The sequence below is a fragment of the Camelus bactrianus genome, chromosome 1 (genome assembly GCF_048773025.1).
Source record: "Camelus bactrianus isolate YW-2024 breed Bactrian camel chromosome 1, ASM4877302v1, whole genome shotgun sequence".
Classification (NCBI taxonomy): domain Eukaryota; kingdom Metazoa; phylum Chordata; class Mammalia; order Artiodactyla; family Camelidae; genus Camelus; species Camelus bactrianus.
In genome coordinates, this window is record NC_133539.1 from 88,564,834 (window position 1) to 88,591,451 (window position 26,618).

At 39.5% G+C, this 26,618-nt stretch overlaps 1 protein-coding gene across 5 annotated transcripts in view; it reads right to left on the reverse strand.

Annotated features, from left to right (window-relative positions):
• NMD3 (NMD3 ribosome export adaptor) overlaps positions 1-26,618 on the reverse strand; it is a 172,616-nt gene that overhangs the window by 69,761 nt on the left and 76,237 nt on the right. For all 5 annotated transcript variants that reach the window (XM_074368504.1, XM_074368496.1, XM_074368513.1 and 2 more), the window contains one exon: positions 25,149-25,226. The gene's annotated coding sequence lies outside the window, so the exon portion shown is untranslated. The remainder of the gene's footprint in view (positions 1-25,148; positions 25,227-26,618) is intronic.

Below are 26,618 nucleotides of genomic sequence, written 5' to 3' on the forward strand. Positions count from 1 at the left end.
TACCTCCATATTTCTCCCCTAATTTATCATTTCTTATTGATCCAATGGGGCAACTGATCTTAAAATGGTAGGGTAAACCTTAACAATTATCAAGGGTCTTCTCCAAGGTGGACACATTTTACAAGTTGAATTTGGTATTAAGGTCTCTTAGTTACAGGTAAGGAACCTAGAACTTGGAAAAGGTACATTTCTCATTCAAGATCCTTTAACCATTAGTGACAAAGCCAGGAAACAAATCCAGGTCAGGAACACACTGGGCCCTGAAACACTTGCCGCATTGAAGCCCATGGGAGGACATCATGAGCAAATGAAAGTTAATGGGATGGGGGTCATCAACACGTAAGGAAGCAGGACCCCATCGGTAAAAGAGGTGAGGAGCTGAGGATATAGCCAAGGTCGGAGGAACAAGACCAGGTCCCAACAACTGCCTTTGCTGTTTATATAGTGCTGTGTTTACCCATTTCTGTGCTGTCCAGGCCCATATGCCTGTTTTGAAAGATTGCTTTCACTTTTAAATATTTAACAGAGAAGTCTCAGTTAAGCATGAACTTGGATGCATTCCCAGTTCACAATGATTCAACACCCTTATATACACAGACCCCTACTAAGTACTCTTGGAATTCAATCACAAAGATACTGCATTGACCTTCTTATAATCCTCCTTCTAAAAATAAGAATTAAGATAAATGTGAATAGACACAGTAAAACTTAATAAAGGATATTGCAAAGCACTGCCCCAGGATGTCACTTCAAAGGGAAGCATTTCCTCTGAGAAATCAAAATAATAAATATAGGCTCCAAAAACATAATCAAACATAGTTTGGAAAAAACCTATCTGCATGCAGAAGGGAATAAACTCTACCTGTCCTGCCAGCTCTGTCAATTTCTAGACCAGGCAGAGATGCTCTCTACCTTGACCATAGTTGGCCTAGATTAGGAACATTTTTTACATGCTTTTCTTTTGCTTCTATTATTTGTATATTTCAATGGTAGGTACAGAACATTCAAAAAAAAAAAAAAGAAAAAAAAAAAGAACGAAAGAAAAGAAAAGCTAAGATTTTCATGGTTCAAATGTGTTTGAATATGTCTCTCCCTAAACTAGAAATCATAAAATGTTCTTTCACTGGTATTAGCCAAGTCAATAACTGCTTTTATCTACTTGTGCAACAAAAAAATACAAAATGCCAAGAAATCAGACAGTTTTAACATCAAGAGAACACTAGTCAGTTTTTATTCATATGTTTTGTGTGAAAAAAAAATCACTAGTCCACATTTCTACTTCTTTCTTCTTCTATCATTAATATACTTGGGTCCTCCAACTTGTAGAGCACGTGCCCCTGGAAGGCATGAAATTTGTTCTTATTTCTGAATCCCCAGTAAATGGCCCAGTGCCTGAAACAGAGCTGAGGAGATAGATACACATCCTAGGGAACATGGCATAGTTCCCCATACCCTGTGTCCACATGGAAACAAGGAAGCTAAGTATCAAGGAAGCTCAGTATTGGGCCAATCTCAGGATGAACAACTTCTGGGTATTGACCAAAATAACATTTTCATTTACCCATTCACTCAACAAATTTGTTAAAAGCCAACCATGTGTCAATGAGTAGAGAGAGAAATAGAGACGTGCAGATATGTAATAAAGTACAGTTAAAACTAGGGTGTAGGTTTTCAGGTATTTGTTGTAAAACTCTCTTAAATTTACTGTATGTTTGAAATTTTTTATTTAAAAAAATGCTGGGGAAAAAGTTCACCATGTGCTAGCGACTGAGCTTGCCACTAGGAAACAAAGATGAACGAGACAGAAACGGAAACATCCCTGCATCTATGAATCATACAATCTGGTAGGCAAGATGACACAAGAAAAAAATAAGCAAATGAACTATTTACAAATAGTGCTAAGGTCTTATGGAAGAAATAAAAGAGTGCCGGAGAGAATGTAACAGAGGGTTGGGGATGGTAGGAAACATGGGGACTGCATTAGGGGAAAATTCAAACTTCTCCCATCGCAAGTCTTTAAGCAGGGGGGTGATGTCATTTACACTGTAAGATGAGGACACTGGCTGTTGTGTGAGAAGGGATAGGATGGGGGCATGAGTCTGAGTAGGGGGACCCAATGCAGATAAGAGCTGGACTAAGGTGGCAGCAACAGAGACAGAGATATGCAGTCTGATGTGACATATATTTGGAGCTAGAAAGTCAACACATCTTGCTTATGGGTTGGATCAAAGGGGTAATTCCATTAAATATATAAAAATACATGAAGTCTTTTTTTAAAACACATCTAACTCACCTAAAGGAAATTTTCTCCTCATTTTGGGAAAGTTGTTTCCAGAGCTGATTGGCTGCCCTCTTTTTGAGAGGTTGATGGAAACAAACTTTATATATTTTTACTGTTTTCTCCAGCTTTTAAAGCTTCACTATATCTCATCAAGAGTCTTTATACTTCTGATGGGAAGAAAGGACTCTAATTTTCCACCAAGAAACAGAATGTTATTCTCTAGGTACTTTGCATCATCAAAGCTGACTAACCAAAACATCAGTAGTAGGGCTGTTCCTAGGGATTAAGATAGCCCAACACTAATTCTAGAGCTTGAAAAGGCTTTGATGGTACTAAGTGAAGTAAGTCAGAAAGAGAAAGACAAATACCATAGGATATCACAATCTAAAATATGACACAAATGAGCTTATTTACGAAACAGAAACAGACTCACAGACATAGAAAACAAATTTACGGTTACCAAAGGGGAAAGGGGGTGGGGGAGGGACAGATTAGGAGTTCAGGATTAGCAGATATACACTACTATATATAAAACAGATAAACAACAAGGTCTTACTATATAGAACAGGGAACTATATTCAGTATCCTGTAATAAACCATAGTAAAAAAAGAATACAGAAAAGAATATATGTGTATGTGTATGTGTATGTGTGTGTGTGTGTGTGTGTGTGTGTGTGTGTATGAAGAACTTTGCTGTACACCAGAAACTAACAGAGCATCTGTGGCTAGACATCAGAATCATCTGGGAGCTTTAAAAACCACCAATGTCTGACCTCACCCAGAAAAATTAAATCACAGTCCCTGGAGGGGGCCCCAGTCATGGTAGTTTAAAAGCTCCCCAGGTGACTGATTCTAATATTCAGGCAAGACTGAGAACCACTTTACTAGGGCTTCAACAATGTTAATTAAGTCACTCAGATCCAGCTTACAGCTGGACACTTGCTCTCTCCCATTTGCCAGGTTCCCTGAACATGTCATTGATATGGTCAAGGCTCCACTGCTTTTCTAGATACAGTTCAATTGTAACAAACACCACTTCCCTGCAGTTCTTCAGTAAAGGTACTTAACACTCCCAGAAGAGCTCGAAGTGCTAAATCGTTAAGAACATCACACTCCCTGCTGGATATCGTTTCACGTAATGATGTCCTCAATCATTTCATCATGCATCATTTAAAAGCAGCAAAATATCACAATTTATGCTTATAGGCATGAAGCTTTAAGTATACTCAATCTGCTGCTGATGAGCCTAGTGGAGCTTTTTCATTTGCAACTTGAGTACAAGATCATGTCACAGTAATTTGGTTAAGCCAGATAGATAGTGCCATCAGCCTGCTGCAGAGCAAGCAAGGCTGGTGAATTTCACTATAATGTTGTAGGGCATCACCTGGATGAATGATTGTACTTGTTTCCTTTTGTTTTTTATTACTTGCAGCTATAGGTCTTTAATGTTATATATATATACACACACACATACACACACATATAACATTATATATATACACACATACATATATATGACACAACATTGTTAAAATCAAAAACAAATGGAGACCAACCTTGAAAACTTCCTGAGCAGACAGAACCAGTTTAATCATACAAGCAAAGATTAATTTAGCTTATTTTGCAACACTAATTTACCTGGGTTATTTCTTACTTATGCCTCTGAAAATCATTAGCAAAACTTAAAAAACTTTTCCCAAAACTGATGTGGGTAGCCACTAACCAATTTCCTATTATTTAAGAAAATTCTAATACCATAGCCAATCTTGATGAATAATAGTCACTGCCTTCCTACTATAAAAATTGCTGTATAACAATGTACCCTGAGCCTCATTCCATGTTTGGTTTGAGTGCTTTTGGTTCGTAAACTGTCTCTGAAGTGTGTGCACAATGAACTTTTACTGATTACTACTTCAATGATTCATTGGTTTTACTTCTGTTATATATGAACTTTAGACAATATATACCCACATACGCATACACACACACACATATATTTATATACATATACATATATATATATATTGAACCATCTAAAACCTACACCAATGTAATTAAAAACTAAGCTAACCAAGTGATATGTTAGGAAAATAAATACCAGTCATATATGATGGAAAGACAAATACAAACCAGAGAATAGAAAAACCCAAGTTTTATTTCTTGCTCTGGCTAGCTATATGGCACCTTGGGCAAGTCACGATGCATTCTGAGGCTGCATCTGCTCACTGGAATGAATACCATTATCAACATATCAGTGTCCGTCATGAGAGCAGGAGAAGGAAAATGGAGTTTAAATTCCACTGGGCCAAACACCAGAGAATTACTTTCCAAAGCCAATGTAGTGAATGGAGACCAGTAGAAGTAAAATGAGAACAACTATTTACACCACCTTAACTGCTAACCTCTACAGCCTTAAAAAAGAGTGTACCCACATACTGGCATATGGCTGTCTTTACCCAGCACACTTACCCTTTAGCTCTATTTCAAATTCCCCTTCTTCTACTTGACCAACCACATGCCATAATAATAATTGGTAATATTTAGGTAGCATATACTATGTGTCAGGCACTGTTGTAAGCATTCTGCATATGTAACTCATTTAATCCTCACAGCAACCCTGTTAGGTAGATACTATTAATATCCCCATTCTACAGATGCAGAAAGCTGAGGCACAGATTGTTTAAGTGACTTGCTCAAGGTTACAGTCAGTGAGAGAAGTGGAATTTGAACCAAGGCAGTCTGCTCCAGAGGAAATGTATTTAACCAGTGGATAAAAAGATACCTTCTTCTGAATATCCATATCAGCTATCCTCTACACCATATTTTTTTTTCATTATATCATATACTGATTGTGTGATTACAGGAGATCAATGTGGTAAACATGTTGAGATTTAGAAATAACTTTATACAGGATGAGCATGCATCCTGGTTTGCTCACTCAGTCTATTTGGATGGGGGTGGGGAAACTCAGAGAAGGCTTCCTACATGAAGTGATGCCTGAGTTACTGAATTATTAAAGGATAAATACCAATTAACCACATTAAAATCAGCAATTAAGAGCAGTCTGTTCTCTAATACAAACATTCTCCCTTGCCAATTGGTTATATTTGCTTGGACCCCAAAATACATCCTTTTACAAACGGAATTGACTATCCCTCCCTAAAACTCAAAGAAAACATTAAATTGCCTGCAAGAATAAAGTTCAGTACTCGGGTTATGATGGCAGCCCTGGAGCGGAAAGTGCAGTCCCCGGCCGCAGTGCCTGGCAGAGGGAGTGGAGGAGAAGAAACCTTGGGCCACTGCTGAGGGAAGCAGCAGGAAATGCGAATCACCCCTGGTGGAACTGGAAAGTGTCCTCAGCCACTAGAAGGTCTCTTTGCCTGGACACTAGTACCACAAGGGCTGATCCTCCTTGGGGGCAATGCCGTAAGTCCCAAGGAGATCTGTGACAGACTCCGGTTCTTTGGACTCTTTAATCAACAGAAATTGTTAAGAGACCAGACAAGAAATTCAGGCAAGCCTTTACTGGGACTCGTGCTGGCTGCAGCACGAGGAAGCAAACACGAGGAACAGGTGCCGTTGTTCGCTTTCCGAGGAGGGCAGGCTGGATCCTTAAATGGGGCAAGGGTAAGGGTGGATGGGTGGGTTGGGCAGGAGCCGTAGCTTAGGTGGTCTGCCTGCCCCTTGGTGGTGCTGTGTGCAGGGATCATATGCAGTACCCCCACCTTTGCTCTCAGCATCTCAGGAATGGCAGTGGGCTTGTGGCCTTTTAGTGTCTTACGGTTTAAAACTGCCCCAACTGGGCATGGGTGTAGCTACTTTTAGTCTCTTACAGTTTCTTTCTTTCTGTGGCTGGAGGAGACTCTTGCTGAGGTGCAGGTGCAAGCGCTGCAGTAAAGAGCCCCAGGTCCTGGCCTGTCTCAGTTCGACAAGCTCGACTTGTCCCGCTTGGCCCCCAACAGCACAGGCCGAGCCTGAGCACAGCAGCTTCTTTGCACTGCCTCTTCCAAGTCACGTTCATGGCCTTGAGAGAGCTGCAGGACATGGACCTCCACCCATGGACACCACCCTCACAGCACAGGGCCATCGTGACTGTGGAGACTGGTTTGGACCCAAGCTCAACTACAGAGTGCCTAGCCAAGGCCACAGACTGACTGTGACCCTGTCCTGCGGGCTGACCCTGCATCCCACCCACAGCCTGGGGGGATTACATTTGGCTCCAGGCCCTAGTGACACTGAAAGTCTTCCATGAACACAACGGCTAAATTATCTTTCCCCCTGTGGCACCAAATGACCCATCTCTTGCTTGGAGCTAGTCATCTTCCTGGTGAAAGGAATGTCTTACCCTTCTGGTGTCCCTTCCTCAGATTTCCTGGGGGGCTGGTGGTATGGCTGGGGAATGTAATAACCGTCACTGAACAACATCTTTTTGAATCAAAGGCTGACTTTCCCAGAGGGTGCTGAGTCAGGCCTTTCTGTTTGGGGTTGGAAAGCAAGCCTAGGCCCATAGACAGACAATCCTATGGAGGTGGGCTCTTTCTGCTTTTTGCTGTGGCAGCTCAGAATTTTTACCAGGGACATAATGTGGGTGTGACTCATGAACTTAAATATAAAGTGAATGGATTCAGATTAAATTTTCCTGAAACTCAAAAAAAAAAAAAAAATTCAGTCCTGTCATAATTATGGTAACTTGCTTTATGTATGAAAGGCTTAAAATGTTACTTCTAGGTGATATCTTGGGTTGTTAGAAAGGGAGAGAAAGATTTAATAAAACTCATATGACTAGGAAAGGAGAAAGTATTTCAGGGCAAGAGAGTGAGGGAAGTAGTTTCCTCTTACAGTCAAGAGCTTAAGACTCTCCAATAAATCAAAGGCAATGAGCCAGTAACTCTATGAGGATGTGAGGGAAAAGATGCTACATTTTGGTGAGTTCCAGACAAATAAAAATTGGTTCCACTTATATACTCTGAGACTTCGTTTAGGGATGATTGGGCTAACAGAAAAGCATGTTGGTCAGAGAGAGAATAAAAAGGGACCACTTTGGAACCCTATTTGTATTTCTGGTTTGCTGACCATGACTTTTATTTAACAGTCACATTTTTCAAATTTACTGTAATAAGGAATAATTTTCAACGTGACCTTAGTGGTGACTTTTTTCCACAGACACACAAAGACACAAGCCTTGTAAGACACATTCACTCATTAGAGCTGCAAGCACTGAGAAGCTCAGACAAGAAATGCAAGGAGGACACAATTGCTCTCATTTCTTCAAAGCCACACCAGAATGCCTCTGAGTTAATTACCAAAGTAGGACACTCAAACCAAGCTCAAAGGTCGATCTGATATCCTGGAAACTTGAAGTTGCCTGCCCCCCAGATGATGAAAAAATGATGAGACCTATCAGGAGGGTGGGAGCCTGACTCTTCCAGAGACGGAAACCAACTCAGAAACAAGAAACCAGTCAGAGGTGATTTCAGTTTACGGAGCAGGAGTTAAAAATTGAGGTCAGCACCATTCTAAGTGAAGCCAGCCAGAAAGAGAAAGAAAAATACTGTATGATATGACTCATATGTAGAATCTAAGAAAAAAAAGAAAAGACACAGATGAACTTATTTACAAAACAGAAACAGACTCACAGACATAGGAAACAAACTTAGGGTTACCAGGGAGGAAAGAGGGTGGGAAGAGATAAATTGGGAGGTCTAGATTTGCAGATATTGATACTATATATAAAATAGATAAATAGCAAGTTCCTTCTGTATAGCACAGAGAACTATATTCAATATTTTGTAGTAACCTGTAATGAAAAAGAATATGAAAACAAATATATGTTTGTATATGTATGACTGAAACATGCTGTACATCAGAAATTGACACAATATTGCAAACTAACTACACTTCAATAAAAAATGAAAAAAAGGAATTGGCTAAACCTGAAAAAAAAAAAAAAAAAAACCTGAGATCAGGATCTGGACAAAAAGGAAAATAATCAGGAGCTAGGAGAATAGAAAGAGGCGGTCAAAACCAAGTGAGAAACTCCAGAGGCTGGAGTGGGAATGCTGCCTGGAAACTCCATGGTCCCCACCGCAGTAAGGAGGGTCTGAAAGTTCTAAATTCCAGGCTGCCCCTGAGAGGTTGGGATGGAAGGGACATTTGGTCAGCCTGATCCAGCTTCCCAGGTTCACTGCTAAACACCAGCTGCATCCCTTTTGGAGCACACTCTTAGGGAACCATTCTTGACTTTGAAAAGGTACTTTTGCTGAATTAAAAAATTCAGGAGGGCAACAGAACAAGTCTCCACTCGAAGTCATCTAACATCAGTACCCACAATCATAGTGGCCCTAAAAGTCACAGCAAACCCAGTGTACCCATTTGCACACTTCTCTGCAAAATGGACTATTTCTCATAAAGATGTCATGGCCTTTCCCCCGTTAATTTGTTTAGCAAAACTTTTGTTCACAGGACAAAGGTGAATCTGGGCACAGCCCTATCTGAATGATCACTAGTCCCGTAATACACTTTCTTTGTTGTAATTTTCCATAATGTGACATAATTTATGTAATGTCAATTCTCCCTTTGGAAAATAAGGTCCAAGAGGGCAAGGAACCGTGTCTATTTTTGTCCACTATGGTATCCTCATCACCTGGAATACCACCTGGCACCAAGCAGACCTCAGTAAATGTTTGCTGAAGAGATAATACCCACTCAAAAAACTGTGAGGACTGAAAGAGAAAATGTATATGAAGTACCCATCCCAGTGCCTGGCAAATGAATCAACATTAAACATTTTTTTTCTTTTTTAAAAAATTATTTCTTGGGGGGATGGAGGTAATTAGATTTGTTTGTTTGTTTGTTATTTTAATGGAGGTTCTGGGGACTGAACCAAGAACCTTGTGCATCCTAAGCATGTGCTCTACCACTGAGCTGTACCCAACCCCCAATCAACATTTTTGAGTGGAGTGAATGAGTGGAGATTTTATTGCACTCACTCTTGGTGCCCGTTCTGGTTACCTTCCTATTTGGTAGCTTTCTTTAATTACCTACTTTTCAAATGAGTGCTCAATGCTTTTATTTCCTCTCTAGTTACTCTCCAACTTCTGCCCTTTCTACTTCACTGAAATGATCCCCTCAAAGCTGTTTCAAAATCCAAACAATTGTCAAATCTCTCTTCCTTGAAACGCTCTCTTCAGTGTCTGTGACACCACTACAAATTCTCCTGCAGCTTTTCCAGTACTTTCTCCATTTCTGTCACTGACTCAACTTTCTCCTCTTCTCTCAGTGAGAGTATCAGCAGGACTCACACCTTGACTGTCTGCCCTTTTTCCTTCATTGAAATGGGACTCAGCCATTCTAGGATACTACTTACCACTTCTGGCTAATGACTCCGAAATTTTCAGATCTTCCATATTTTGCCTGACCTGTAGTCCCATATTCCCAAAACCTTGGGGAAACTGTCCCTCCTTTGTGCCCCTAGAAACATTTTAGTCTCCCTACAAACACAGCCTGTATACCTGTCTCTACCAGACTCCCTTAAACCCCATATCATAGATTTTTGTATCTCCAGAACCTAGCCTCATGTTCTGGCACAAAGCAGGTGATCGTCTGCTGAATGAATGAATGAGTTTATAAAACTATTATTAAAACACTTTAAAACACTTTCATTTGAATCTCTTGCAATATCTCAAACTTGACACCAAAATGATATCCGTTTTCCCTAAATTCCTTTGCCTCCTGAACTTCCTGCTGTCAGTGGTAATGGCATCCACCTACATGAGCCTAAAATCTTCAAGTCCTCTGTGACTCCTCTCCATATTCCTCACAGTCATCAAATCATGAATATTTCCTATGATATTGTATGTCATATCCATTCTGCATCCCCACTGTCAACGTGCAAACATGGCAAGGCCTCAGGTCCTATCTGGATTATTACAATAGCCTCCCTATTTCCAAACATGCAAAGGCTCTCTGTTATCTGCAAAAGGCTGGTACTCTAATATCCTTGACCTAGTGTTCAGGAATCTCCATAATCCAGTCTCTCCTCTTCCCCTACTGCTGGCTACTAATTCAGCCTCAGGTCAACATGCACTGCCCACTCCAGGCAGGCTGATTCTCTCATTGGCCACTCGAGTGGTGGCTTCTTCTCTCCCTATCTGGAATCCTTTCCTTCCTCACCATCTATGAAATTGTGCCCACAGTTCAACTGAGATCAAATACTTTCTTTTTTAGAAAACAGCTTTATTGAGATATCTTTGACACACAAAAATTGTGTATGTTTAAGATACACAACTTGATGTACTGACAGTTAAAGAATTTCTTACGCAAGAAACTTAGTGTGGCCATTCCAGCCCCCTAACCTCCTCTCCCCAACAGCACTTTAATGCTGCACCATGAGCTCATTCAGGGCTTCATTTAGGGTTTTGCCCTGGCTGCTCTATGTTCACTTAGTTTCTGCAAAGAGATTGTGGAGCTTATTAAGGACTATGGCTATGTTCTGAGTCCTCAGAAAGCAGTAAGTAGACATTTGCTGATTGATTAATTTGATCAGATTTAAATACAACTGTAACTCATTTAAAAGATGAGATACAGTCCCTAAAAGCAGACTACCACAGATAACTGAGGGAACCCAAACTCATTTTATCTCCCTGTAAAGCTGGAAATGAGTTCTTAACAGGAAAAACTGTATGCTCAGAATTTTATAATAACATTTAAAATACAACACAATTTTCTAATCACACTTGTCAAGGAAAAGTAAACTATTTTGATGGAGAATGGGAAAGGGAAGACAAAATAAAATCAAGACAACTCCTCACTCGAACTACAATGTACAAATATTCTCAAAGAACTTTACCCTGCCAACTTGCCTGACCCTCTAAAGGTGGCCCTAAAGATTTCCAACTTTTTTCCCTTCTCAAGAGGAGAGAACCTCTGTCCTGAGTAATTTTTTCTTTACTTTTTTTAACTTTCTATTTTGAAATAACTTTAGACTTGCCAGAAAGTTGCGAAAATAGCAGTTTCCATACATTTTACTCAGCTTCTTCGAATGTTAACATGTTGTATAACCTTAGCACAATGATCAAAACCAGGAAATTAATACACCAATATTCAGCCAATACTATTGACTGAACTACAGATCTTATTTGAATTTCTCTAGTCTTTCCCTTATCGTCCTTTTGCTGTTCCAGGATCAACTCAGTATCCCACATTGCATTTGGTTGCGCCCTTAGTCTCCTGCAATTTTATCATTCATGATATTGATAGTTTCTTTTTTTTAATTGAAGTATAGTCCGTTTACAATGTTGTGTCAATTTCTGGTGTACAGTATAATGTTTCAGTCATACACATACATATATATACTCCTTTTCATATTTTTCATTAAAGGTTACTACAAGATATTGAATATGGTTCTTTATGCTAAATTGAACACAAGATATTGAATATGGTTCTTTGTTTATCTATTTTGTATATAGTAATTAGTATCTGCAAATCTCGAACTCCCAATTTATCCCTTCCCATCCCCTTTCCCTCCTGGACAGGTATGTTGCAGAATGTCCCTCAATTTGGGATTATGAGATATTTTCTCATGATTAAAGGGAGGTTTTTACCTTTTTTGGCAAGATTACAGCAAAAGTGATGCTGTGTCCTTCTCAGTACATCGTATCAAGAGGTACATGATATTAATATGTCTCAATACCAGAGACACTGACCTCGACCACTTGGCTACTGTGGCACCTTTTGCATTTCTTCACTGCAAATTACCATTGCAAGTTACCATTTTCCCTAGGGGGTGATAATTTGGAGATTTTCCTCATATTCCATTTCTACCTCAATTTTCACCCACTGATTTTATCCATCAGTGGCTCTTACCTGCAACAATTATTACTGTGGTATTTGCCTAATGGTGATTCTAAATTTCCCTCATTTCTTCTATATTTGTTAATTGGAATTCTGTAAGGCTGAATGATTCTAAATATAATTTTGATTTATGATATCAGATGTCTAGTATGGAGAACACAGTCTTGGGAGTCTTAGAGATCCTAGTCTAATAACAACTCTGCCCCTAAAAGCTTTATTAACTTGAGAATATTTCTGTTTTATACTTCAAAGTGAAAAAAGGCAGTCTAAAGGATATTTTTCAGAAAAAAAGAAGAAGGAAGAGGATGAGTAGGAGAAGGAAGAGGAGGAGAGGAGAAAGGGAAAGAAGGAAAGGAGGGAGAGAGAGATAAAAGGGAAAATTAAGCTTTTGTATCTTTCTTAACTCTCAGTAATTTTGTAAACAAGAAGCATTTTAAGGGGACACTTTCCTTTCAATAAGATACTCCCATACTGAATCTCAAGGAATGATCTAGAAACAAAACACATTTCTGGCACTCATGCCACCTGCATGGCATGGATACTACATTTCTGAGGCCATTACCTATCAATACAACCACCGTTATGTCTTTCCCTCTTATCTTTTATAGTAACTGAGTATATCCTGAAACAGGAAAAAAGGGCCTCAAGCTACAGTACAAACTAGCAGAGTGATAACTGCTTTCCTGATGGCCTTGGTACCCCATGCAGGAAAGTAGAACCTAGTGCACAGTGATTCTCAAAGTGGGAAATGCTCACTTACACGGAGGCAGCAGGGGCGGTATCCACAAATACCTTGAGATTATTATCATCATTCTCATATGATTGAAACTCTTGAAAAAAATAACATAGGTATTTTCTGGGTCAATCTGGATGACCACTCAACACCCACAAACAGCTGCTAATCCCAGTGCCGCATTTTTGCACCGTAGTTTATAATCAGGTTATTATCAATTGATCATTAGAAGGGATAACATTTAACTTCTATGTGCTAATAGGCATCACTGAATGCATTTGAGCCGGCATGTCCTAACATCCAAGTGACAACATTCTGTATCTGCTATTGCACTGAGGTGTTTTATTTTAACCAATGATAAAGATAAATCTTGAGATTTGCAGTGATACTCAAAATTGTAAGACATTTTCATGTATTAAAACAACATAAAAATGACAGTATGCAGTAATATCCTCTAATGGAGCAACCTAATAAGGAAAGAATTGAGGCATACTTAGAATGGAAATGAGGCACCGAGGTCAACTGGAGGCTGAATTACCTCATTTTGTGCTATGCAGTCACTTAACAATAGTTTGAGGAGGGAAACATTTTCTGGAGAATTGTGTCATACTATACACATCACTCCATATATAGTGGTATAATTGTTAGTACCATTCAGGAAAAAAGTGGATTCTTTCTACATGTCTCCCTTTGTACTAATCAGCTTGCAAAAAGTCCATTACTGGAACATGTAACTGTAGAGAGACTTGGAAAATATTTTTGTTAAATGGCCCTTTGCAAATGTTTCAGTATGTTTGGGCATTCACTATTACACTGACCCCACACAGGATCAAAAGAGAGTGTGTTGTTTACTGTTTAAAAGGAAAAATAATAAAATGATAATGATGATGACATAAATTATGGTCTATCATATTCAAAATCAACAGGATCAAGTCAAGTAAAAAATACACATCTTCTGAAAAAGAATATCTATATATATATATACATATATAAATAAATCACTTTTCTGTACACCAGAAATTCACACAACATAGTGAATCAACTGTACTTCAGTTAAAATATATATATATACACCAGGCAGGAAAAAAATAAAATAAAATAAAATAAAATAAGATAAAATAAAATAAAATAAAACATCTTCCTATTATTAAACCAAACCACTGATAATTTTATTTTAATTATGTTAAACTGTATTATATTAACATTGATAATTTAATTTTTTATTTTGAAATTTTGTTGGTCCCTCATTTATTTGGGTTTTATAGTTGTATACTACCTTGAAGCACAAGGGATTTTATAACTAATTTTATAACTGCATGTATTTAAGCCACAGGATAATAACATAATTCAAGTCATTATGCCAGGGAAGGGTCCAAAGAGGGGGGAGAAAGGCCAGAGTAAAAAGGAGTTGAGCAAGTTATAAACAAGATGATCCTATTTATGTACAATAGAATAGCTATATATGTGCTTATGAATATGCAAATTTATAAACATGTAGGGAAAAAGAGTCTGGAAGAAGACCTATCCCACCGTTAACAGTGATAACTCCTGAGGAGGGACGTGTTTTGAGAGACAAAGATGAAATTGAACTTTTCACTATAATTTCCGTATTCTTTCAATTTTTATAAAAATAAATTCATCTGAGTGGAAAACACTAAGCGAATGCATAAACCAAAAGGATCAGTAGATTATTGAAGCTGGTAAAAAGGGCATGGACTTTGGCTTCAGAAAACATGGGATTAAACTTTGATTCTCGTGCTTCTTATGAGCTATAGGATTTGGGGAAGTTACTTAATTTCTCTAAACCTCAATTTTCCCAATCTGCAAGATAGGAATGATTCTAGCTACGGAAATATTGTGAAAATTAAACAAAGTATGCAACATGCCAAGTACATGGCCTAGCCCATACAGGATGCCCAACAGATAAAGACCATATTTTTACTGTACCAATTATTACTATAAATATTAATTGCAGTTGTCTTGTGAGGTTAGGTTGACCCTGGAAGTAGCCAAATGGGCTGTCTGGCCCACATCCTGGTTCCCTGTTTCTGCTGGACATTTGTTATTTGCTCCTTCAGGTCCATGCCTCTGCCTTCTCCACCTGCTCTGTGCCTAAGGAAGGCTGACCCTTATGAACTGCATCCACAGACCCCCACACCTTGCAACCTCCAGACAGGTTCAGCCAAGTGGCATGCTGGCAGGAGACTGGAGGGTGGGGTAAGAGGCAGTCCGGTATTCATTCTCACAGCTCCCTCCTTAGCAGGGAGCCGTTGGTTAGATGCCCCCTCTACCAAAGCCCACAGCTTCTGTCCTCAGCCCTCTTTGGGTTCTGGTAAGCCCTCCCTCCCACGGCCCCTTCAGTCTAAGGTGGTCAAGTCTTCCTAAGGTTTCTAGTCTAAGGTTCTGCACTATTCTTGGTTGTTTTTCCTAACTTCATAAATCGTCCTTTTCTTCCACCCTTTTCAAATCATGCTATTGGAGTGTAGCACCTGTTTCTTCCCAGACTCCTTTAAATTTACTGTTTCATAGTTTGGCCACAGTGGGATAACCTAGCACAACACAACTTCACTGCAGGAAACTTCCAGTGGAAATTCCTGCAAATCTCAACAGACCAGCCTTATGCATAGGCAGCAAAGGGAGATTTTCACATTGTGCCATTTCAGCGGGATGGAAAGAAATCCCTCTCCTGCTGATCTGAAATTCCACTGCTATAATAACTACAGATTACTCACTAACTGGTGGTTATAAAGGATGAAAGTTTACTAATTACAGGTTATAATGCCAAACCACCTACTCACAATTTGTCTATGGATGCAAAGAACGGAATCTGTGAACTGTAAAGTTCTCATTCTAATTTACAAGTTTTTTCTCTGCATGTGAGTTGCTCACCAGTGTTTCTTATGCAGGCAATACACCTTGGGTCAATGAGAATCAGCCTAACTAAAGCAGTAGCTATAGCTGCACCACTGGTCCTGTCTTTTATTATACCTTTCACCCTGCTTCAAAAATGCCACCTTCCCATTCAAAAAGCTACAGTGGACCCTCATTTTATTAAACAATTACTGCTGTAGAATTTACTATGCACTGAGTGCTAGTCTAAGCAATTTATAAATATTAACTCATTTAATTTTCAGAATCACTCTATTATACCATTTGTTTTTGACATGGAAACAAGCAGAGAGACTAGGTAAGTTGCCCCAAGTTACATAGCTAATAATTGCTAGTAAATACAACTGGCTGTCAAACGCAAAGAGTCTGGCTCCATAGTCCATAGTTTTAACCTCTTCTTCCTGAGGCTTGTTTGCCAAAGGAGTTAGTGCACACTTCCTACAGATACATTATTCCACAATATGGCCCCAACTAGTTCTCCAGCATTACCTCATACCACCTACTAAGTATCCATTTATCCAACAAAAATCTATTGAATTTTGAGAGAGTCAGCATAGAGGAATGACAGATGTTTAAGAAAATAATAACTCATCAGCATTAAAATGGATCAATAAATTGTGGCGGACTCAAACAATGGAATGTTATATGGCAAAGAAAATGAACAAGCTACAACCACAGGCAACAGCATGACCCACCTAAGGCTGAGGCAGCCAATGCTGGTGCAGGGCCAGCAATTTCAACAAAAGGTAAAGATGCTCCAGAAAAGTGCTAGAGAATATGGCCTGCATTGGAAAGGTGGCTTCCAGTGTATCCTAAGCCATCCCAGCCCCTGAAAGTTGACAGTGTCAGAATGGCTTTCTTAATTGCCTTGCCTTGGTTATTGCCTGTCCTGGTAATTAATTGCACTATTTGTCTACCTTGCAGCTCATCCATTCCTACTGAAGCCCCAGAAGGGTAACATGATCCAGCTCAGAAGAAAAGGATACACCTAGTAAATGAAATCAACATTGAAGCCCTGTGTCTTACTAAAGCAGTCCATGGCAGATGTTGCACTCAAGACCTATCCCACATACGTGCATGCTTTATGGTTCACTTAATAAATCTATGAATTGACAGAAGATGACATAGGTCCAACACTACTGAAGAAGACAGGAGTATTAACAATGATAAATTAGAATCAAATGCTTTTGTATGCTGCAAAATCTTATGACAGTATTTTCCCATTCTTTGTGTATCCAAAATTCTTTAAAAAGAATTTTTAAAAAGAAAAAATTATTGCTATTGGTTAAATAATTATTTTTTCTTTTTTTCCAGTTTCATTAAGATATAATTGATATTGTTCACTGTATATGTTTAAGGTGTACAGTGTAATGGTTTGACTTACATATACTATGAAATGAATGTCACAATAAATTTAGTTAGCATCATAACATTATACAGATACAATTTTTTTAATAAGAAAAAAATTTTCCTGGTGATGAGAACGCTTAGGATTTACTCTGTTAATATTTACTCTGTTTCAGATTTGTTAGGCAGCAGTGTTAACACTATGGTCACTATATTGTACATCATATCCCTAGTACTTACGTATCTTATAACTGGAAGTTTGTACCCTTTGACCACCTTCTTTCAATTCCACCTCCCCTGGAACCCCACCTCTATGAGCTTGTTTTGTTTTAAGATTCCACATATGAGTGAAATCACATGGTATTTGTCTTTCTCCATCTGATTTATTTCATTTAACATAATGCCTCAAGGTCCAACTACGTTGTTGCAAATGGCAGGATTTCCTTGTTTTTTATGGCAGAATAATATTCTACTCTGTGTGTGTGTGTGTGTGTGTGTGTGTACAAATTTTTAAATCTATTTTTCCACTGATGGACACTTAGGTTGTTTTCATATCTTGGCTATTGTAAATAATGCTGCTATGAACGTAGGGGTGCAGAAATCTTTTTGACGTAGTGTTTTTGTTTCCTTTGAATATATTCCCCAAAGTGAAATTGCTCAATTATACAGTAGTTTTATTTTTAATTTTTTGAGGCACCTCCATATAGTTTTCCACAGTGGTTGCACCAGTTCACAACCCTACCAACAGTGCAAAAAGGTTCCCCGTTCTCCTCATTGTCCCAAGAACTTATTAGCTCTTGTCTTTTTGATGATGACCACTCTAACAGGCATGCAGTAATATCTCATCTGTGATTTTGATTTGCATTTCCCTAGTGACTAGAGATGTTGAACATCTTTTCATACATCTGTTGGTCATTCATATATCTTATGTGAAAAAAAGTCGATTCAGGTCTTTTGCCCATTTTTTAGTTGGATTGTTTGTTTTGCTATTGAGTTATATGAACTCTTTATATATTTGGGATATTAACTTCTTATCAAATATATACAGTTTGCAAACATTTTTTCCATTCCATAAGTTGTCTTTTCATTTTGTTGATTGTTTTGATATGTAAATAATTATTTATGCCCATTTATTTTCTTTCTACACTACTATGTATATTTGATACTTTGTTTAGCAAACAATCATTTATGTAGAAACTGTCAAGTCTTACAAGAATGAATATTTCCTTTAACAATAAAATCAACACTTCTGATTTTAATTAATTTAGAAACCAAAATTTTTAGAATAGATCCAAAACTACTTTTTTTGAATATCAAGATTTTCAACAGAATCTACACATTAAAAAAAAATCCCACATGGGGGAGGGCTCAAGATGGCAACATAGAAGGACCCTGACTCACTTCTTCCCATAAGTACAACAAATTTACAACTGCATATGGAATAATTCCCTGTAAAAGGAACCAGAAAACTGGACAAACAGAGCCTCCACAACAAAAGGTCAAAGGACAGCACTGAGACAGGTAGGAGAGGCAGAGATACGGTCTTACCAAGAAAAATGTACACCCCAGCCACAGTGATCCACAACCAAGAAGGATAACAAAAGTATGGGTCTTTCCCCTGCAGAGTGAGAGATCTGAGCTCCACATCAGGCACCCCAATCACTAGATCTTGGATAAGAAAAATAAGCCCTAAAAACATCTGACTTTGGAAACCAATGATAAATACACCCAGAAATAAAGGACTGCAGGGAACAAAAAAACCTGCTCTTAAAGGGCTCATGTCTAAAAACTGCCAACCAAGATTACTTGCATCTGTCAAAGTTATGTTTCAAAATGAAGGAGGATAAAGACTTTCCCAGATAAACAAAAGCTGAGGAAGTTCATCATCACTAGACTTGCCTTACTGAAACAGCAGAAAGAAATGCTGAAAGGAGTTCTTTCAGCTGAAATAAAAAGATGCTAATTAGTAACACTAAAATACACAATCCACTCTTGAACCATGTATAAAAACAAAATCAAAATGTATTAAAGACTTAAATGTAAGACCTGAAGAAAAGAAAATAGGCAGTATGCTCTTTGACATCAGTTTTAGCAGTATTTTTTTTGGTATGTCCCCTCAGGCAAGGGCAACAAAAGGAAAAATAAACAAGTGGGACCACATCAAACTAAAAAGCTTTTGCAAAGCAAAGGAAACCATCAACAAAATGAAAAGGCAACCTAATGAATGGGAGAGATATATGCAAATCATATATTCAGTAAGGAGTTGATATCCAAAATACATAAAGAATTCATATAACTCAATATAAAAAAAATAAACAACCTGATTAAAAAATGTGCAGAGGATCTGAACAGACATTTTTCCAAAGAAGACATACAGGTGGCCAACAGACACACAAAAAGATGCTGAAAATCACTAATTATCAAGGAAATGCAAATCAAAACCATAATGACATATCACATTCTACCTGTTAGAATGGCTATTATCAAAAAGACAAGAAAAAATAAGTGTCAGAGAGGATGCAGAGAAGAGAGAACCCTTGTGCACTATTGGTAGGACTGCAAATTGGTACAGCCACTTTGGGAAAGCAGTATGGAGTTTCCTCAAAAAAATTGGGAATAGAACTACCATATGACCCAGCTATTCCATTTCTGGGTTTATCTGAAGAACAGAAAAACATTAATTTGAAAAGACATATGCACCCCTATGTTCACTGCAGCATCATTTACAATAGCCAAGATATGGAAATAACCAAAGTATCCATCAATGGATGAATGGGTAAAGAAGTGATATATATACATATATATACACACACACACACACCATATACACTATATATACAGTGGAATATATACTCAGCCATAAAAGAATGAAATCCTGTCATTTGGGACAAAATGAATGAATCTTGAAGGTATTATGCTAAGTGAAATAAGTCAGACGGCAAAAGACAAACATCATAAGATTTCACTCATATGTGAAATCTGAAAAAAAGAAAAGAAACAATTTAAAAAAAAACACCCAGATATATTGAGAATAGATTAGTGGTTACCAGAAGGGAATGAGGTTGGAAGGACAGTGAAATAAGGGGGTCAACTATATGATGAGGGATGGTAACTAGACTTGTGGTGCTGATCACTTTTGTAATGTCAAATTATAATGCTGTACACCTAAAATTTATATAATTTTAAAAAATTCTCACACTCTTAAATACATCATTTTTAGATGGAAAGAAACCCAAGCCCAAAGGGGTACATACTTCATGGTGTCACTTACAAAAAGTTCAAAAAGCAGGCAAAATCATCCTATGCTATTAGAAGTCAAAATAATAATTACCCTTCTGGCTTGAAACATGATGGGGCTTTGAGGGTCCCAGTCATACTCTGTTTCTTGATCTGGGGCTGGTTACATGTGTATGTTTCATTTATTCATGAAGTTGTAATTTTGATATGTGCTCTTTCCTGTATATGTATTTCAATAAAAAGTTTACTAGAAACACACACAAATTTATAATTACTAAAGGAACCCAGTGCCTGAAATATAACACATCTTCAACAAATATTAACAATTGCTAAACAAATGAATGTATAAATTTTTGTAAAGGCAAAGAATACAGTACAAGAGAGAGACAGCAGGTGGGACTTCTTGAGTTTGGCTACTCAGAGATGTTCTTCCTAAGGAAACAGTATTCCCAGGATAGCCAGTGGACTGGAGGAGAGCGGAGACCCATGAGCAGGAAGAGGAGCATGTGTGAGGATGCAGGGCTGGAACGGGATTGCTCACTGGGAGGATGACAGAGGCCCACGGTCCTGGAGTGTGGAAGCAGAGAGCTGTAGAACATAAGCTCCCTAAGATTTTCTGCATGTTTCTGCCTCTATGACTCTCCTTCTAATAGGCTCTCTTCCCAGAAGGCAATCTTCTTAAAATTTAGTCCAACATTCAAGACTCATCTCAACTTCTTTAAGAAATCTCTCCTGATGACTCCAGCCAGGAATTAGATGCAATAGTGTTGAGGGAGGTCATCCAAAAGACGTGACGCGGAAGCTGAACCAGGGCAATCAGAGGCTCTTTACCATGTCTCCTGTCCTTGGAATATACACCCCACCTACCATTCCCACCGTGGAACTGTTCCAAGGACATTACCTTGAGAAAGCAGGATATTGTTGAGACCATCTGGACAGTATATGTGACTAAACCCAGTGAAGGCCTCTATATAAACTTTTCAAAATCTGGCAGGTGGGTGCAGCTACCCAAGACAAGCATGGTAAGTAAGTTCCCTTGCTTATTAAACCTGCCACCAACCAATCTGGAGTGATCTGCCTCTTTCTTGGGGTCTCTTCCTGCCCTCCGTGTATAGACATCAGTTTCAGATTACAGCCGGGAAACCCCCAAGAAAGCTGCAAATCTACAATCAGCAAGCCAGGCAGGAGACTGAATATATGTGCACTGGGAAAGAGGCATCCAGAGGGGAAATCCCGACTTGGCCAGCAACCTGTCTGCAGGGAACAGTGGCCTGTATGTTAGATGCCTGTGGTCTGCTGCATGTATATGGGGATGCCCCCAAAACGCCAGCTGGCATTTTTGTTTGAGGAACTGCACATAGTGCCTTGCAGCAAAGAAGGGAAATGAATGGCTGCTGCAGTGGGCTGGCCTTCACTGTAAACTGGTGCAGCCAGGCTGGAGATTGAGTTAGAGAGCTGGAAGAAAAGCTGAGGCTAAAGAAAGACATGCAATTGTCCGCTACTCTGCTAGCTTTGGGGCTGGCAGACAAGGTGAGAGAGCAGGATAATAAGTTGGAGAGCTTAGCGTAGTATTTTGCAAAGCTAGGAGGGAGAAAGTTGCCATGGATTAAGGTCCAAGCACTTGTGACAAAGCCTGATTTCGTGCTAAGATGTGGAATCCCTGGGAAAGTGATGAGATTAAAGAGGAGGATGCTACAGTAATTGATGAGGAAACAGGTGAACTGGCTGTATGCCATCCTACTACAAAGGAAAATTTAAATAGCAATTTCTTTCTCTGTCTTTTGAAGTTGTAAATCTTATTATGTCTTTGAAATATAAACACCCTGGGAGACAACCAAAACATTGCCTACAGAGACTAAAGAAAAAGCGAGGTGGGATGGGTGGGTAGGGAAAGGCTTTTTAAAACACAGACTGCTGTAGAAGTTCCTTTGCCCCAAAATCTAGTCCACAGCCTCCAAAAGATCACAAATACCAGTAAAAAGCTTTAGCTATATGAGTGTGTATCTGATTCAGGGCTAAAGTTTTAGAGTGGAAGTCATGGAGTTTCTGTTTGTGTCTGTCTGCGTGTTTACGTATGCCTTTAAGATGTAAGTTGTGCAGTCGTTACAGGTTTCTACTTACAGAGTATATTACCAAAACTGATTTGTAAAAGAGTCGAGGTTTTTTACAAAACTACTAGAAAAAGAGTGAAAGAAAATGACTGTATACGAAAAATAGATAAGAAAAATAGAATGTGTTTCTTTTTAGACAAAGAATATGAAGGACATTGTATGAAATCCCTAAAAATCTGATATGCCCTGGTGTTAGAGTGGGCAGATAGCTAGATGTGAGCAGAGAAAGGGGAACACAGACCAAATGGCAGGAATTGGGCAGAATGGAGGGGCATAAGCCAAATGCAGGAAACCATACATCATGTAAGCACCAGGGGTCCCTGGGCAGAGAAAGAAAAGCAGGAATCTTTGGGCTGATAAGTGGTCATACCTGTAGGGGTGATGAGTAGCCTGGAGACTGACAAAGAAAGGTGAGGAAAGGCAGGAATTTCCAGTGTCCGAATGTAACCTTTTGCTCATTATACCCTCATTTCAATAAAATTAGCCTTGTAGATTAGAAGTACCCATCGTGTAACAATCCCATGGCACTTCCAATCCAGACTAAATAAAGACAAAAATCCCTCCTCCCTTTGGGAAGGTGGAGTTGGGATGATAATCAGGGAATACGACCCCAAACACTTCCCTCCCCAATGAATATTCTGTCCATTCATTTTTACACCCTATGTAACTAACTTGCCAAAGAAACACAGGGCAGCCGCTCACCTGAGCCTGCCTGCTCTCCCCTTGAGAGTGTACTATCCATCTTTTAATAAAATTTTACTTTACTTTTTTAACCACTATGTCTCGTCTCTGAATTCTTTCTGGGACGGGACAAGAACCTGGAATACCGGTTGCATCCACCGGCAACACTGGTATAATGTTTTATCAGTCACAATTTTAAAATGTATGTCACAGAAATAACCAAATTCACTTAACAATTGCATTATAAAGATCTCATCAGAACTTTAACCATGGCCATATTTTTACATCTTTTGTCATTTGCAAATAGTTATTATTTTACTCTGATGCCTTGACAAAAAGGGTTCCTGCAAAAGTGCTTTATATTCAAGGAGATTCACAGAAAATATTTTCACAAGAACAGGTTTCTGATAACTGAGATAAATTTGCCTTTATATGGGAGGAGCAACAATGGACCTCTCAAGTGCTTCCCTGAGGCTACCTGCATAGCCCCACAACATGTCATGGGATGGTAGCCAAGACCTGTCCCTGTTCTACTTCCCCACATCAGTAAAATGGGCCCATTACACTGCTGATACAATGTTAACATGTGAAGACTTGCTAGAAATCTGTGAGGTAGAAAATGGGCAGTGAACTCACAGAAAATTCAAGGCACAGTCACCACCACCATGTTTCTGGGAGTCGTTTGGTCAGATAAAATGTGTGTTGTCTTAGAAGCTGTGTTTAATAAGTTGCAAGCCTATCCAACCCCTAAGAATGCAAAAGAAATGCAAAGCTTTGTAGAAATTTTAGGGTTTTAGAGGACTTTTATTCCTTAGTTGGCACAGTATGTTCACCCAGTAAAGAAATCAGAAGAGCAAGCCACCTTTGAGAAGGCAAAAATACTGATGATGCAGATTAAAGCTCTGGGCACCTCCCAAGCAGGGCTATCATTTGAGTTAGATGTGTTTGTGACCCCAGAAGGTGTGGATCAGGACCTGGGGCAGAACAACAGAGGAGGAGAATGCCCCTCGGATTTTGGTCCCAGGTCTGGACAATGGGAAGCAAGGGTGGATGATTCATGAGTTGGTCTTTGTGGGGTCAGGATGTATGAAGGGACATCTGGGTTTGGCCCCGAAAGCCTGAGGCAGTCTTCACTGTTTTCCACATCCTGGGTCATTAGGCACTGACACCCCCTGGCAATCAGGAACCTGATGCTCCAGCTCAGAAATGAGCCCATGCAACTGACCCTTCAGTAGCTACAGCAGATTGGGTACATAAAAGCAGCAGCCACTGCACTGCTTGGGTGGGATGGCATATTGCCAAGGATGCCTAATTGCCCTGGAAACACAGTGACTTGGTTAATGCGGTAACAGCATGTCCTGTGTATTCTAAACAGTGCCCAAGGCAACATTGTGATCTGACACATCCACTGCAGTTCCCAACTGGGGAGGGATCGGCAAATTGGTTACATTAGCCCCCTCCCTGTGAGTGAGGGCTCTACATATGCCTTGGTTTGTGTGGACACTGTGTCTGGTTTAACTTAAGCTTTCACCTGTTGCCATGCAAACCAGCCTGCTACTATTAGGGGATTACAGAAGCCGAGTACCATGTATGGATACCCTGTTCGAATAGACAGTGATCAGAGGATCACATTACAAAGATAATGATGGGCAAAAGAACATGACATTAAATAGAGTTTCCATCTCCCCTATAATCTGCAAGCAACAGGGCTGGTAGAAAGGAAAAATGGAATATTCAGCAGTAGATTAAATTTCTAACAAGTAAAATCACCTTAGCTGGGTGAACTAAAGTACTTCCTCAGGCTTTAATACATGTGAATAACCAACCAGTACTGCCTGTTGCCGCATATGCCAGATGCGGGACCCCTGACAAGGCACCCAATACTGTAAAGGTATGAGAATGGTAGGAAAAAGCCATTGCCTGACTCTCACAATAGGTCAACATGCTATGCTGCTGAGAACACCAAGCCCCATCATGCCTGGGGAAAAAAACTGGAATATGCAGTGGGATGTCTCACCTGGATAAGTGAGTTACTTTGTCTCCTCTGGGAGTCCGTCATCCCACGGCAAGCCAGACCCATTGAAACACATTGTACCTGGAATAGAATACACACAATTTAAAGAGCGGAGAAGGTAGGGGACCTAGTCTGGCATATCGCACCCCCAGTCCACCTCCTCATGTCTGACAGTGCTGCCTCCCCAAGCAACATGTATGGTATGTACAATCAGGTCAAGTTTCTAAAGCTGCCAACCTCCTTTTCTTGAAGGTTAGGTGGACATACTCTGTGTTCCACCGGTACAATCATTTGGTCACTGTTTGTTCTCTCCATTGGCCTGGAGGACATTATAGCACACATAGAAGCCCTAACTAAATTCACCCAGCAAGCCTTAAATAATAGTCAGCAATGCCTGTCTTTATGGAACACTGAAATGTCTCTAATGAGAAAAGCTGTCCTCCATTTGAAGATTCTGGTGGGCGGGCACGAAAATCCACTCATCTTGTGGCTGCCCAAGACAAGCCTTATAAGTAAGTTCTCTTCCTTATTAAACCTGCCACCTACCAATCTGGAGTGATCTGCATCTTTTCTTGGGTCTTTCTTTGCCCTTTGTGTATGGGTGCCAGTTTCAGGTTACACTCAGGAAATTCCTGAGGAAGTTGTGAACCAAAAAACACACCTATGTCACACCCCTCTGAAAACCCCATGACAACCCGCACTTCTTCCATAACACTGTCCTACTCTGTGTTGCATTGTGTGTACATGTATCTAGTTCTCCCTTCTAGATAACAAGCTACTTAAAGACAAGGAATTTGTCTTAGTCATCTTTGTAGAACCCCCATTCCAGTGCTAGTGCCATGCTTTGCAAATATTGTCCAATAGGAACTGAATTGGGGTGTTGGCATAATTCAGCTGATGTGGGATGAACAGAAACAGTGGGAAGCACTGTGCATATAGGAGTGTATCAAGTAGGAATACCTTTGTCTGCAAGGACCAGAAAAGCTGAACAACCATGACTTAAACAATGAAGAATTTATTTTTCTCATATAACCAAAGCTAGGCAGCTATTGGCAATTGGTTTAGCTACTCAGCCACACCCAAGGGCCAAGATTCTTGCTTATTTCTGCTCAGTATTCTTCACAGACTGGCTTTTGCCCCCGTGGCTATCTCCCTGTGATGAAAAGATGGTTTTTGCCTCTTCAGAGAACTTCTCCATTTCAAAGCAGGAAAAGAGGGGGAATGGTCCAGAGCCAAACCAACTGCTCCTGTCCTCTTTTATAGGCAAATAAAAAATTCCCCAGCTTGTGAGCATGTTCTGCCCACATCTTGTTGGTCAGAACTGGGTTACATGGCTAGCAACAAGAGAAGCTAAAAAATACAAGAATGTGATTTAAAAATTTGGCATAGACCCAGCTGTAGGCACTTTGCCACCATTAAAAAAAAAAAAAACAACCAAGCATTTCATTGAAAAGAAAGAAAAGGGGACTGTCT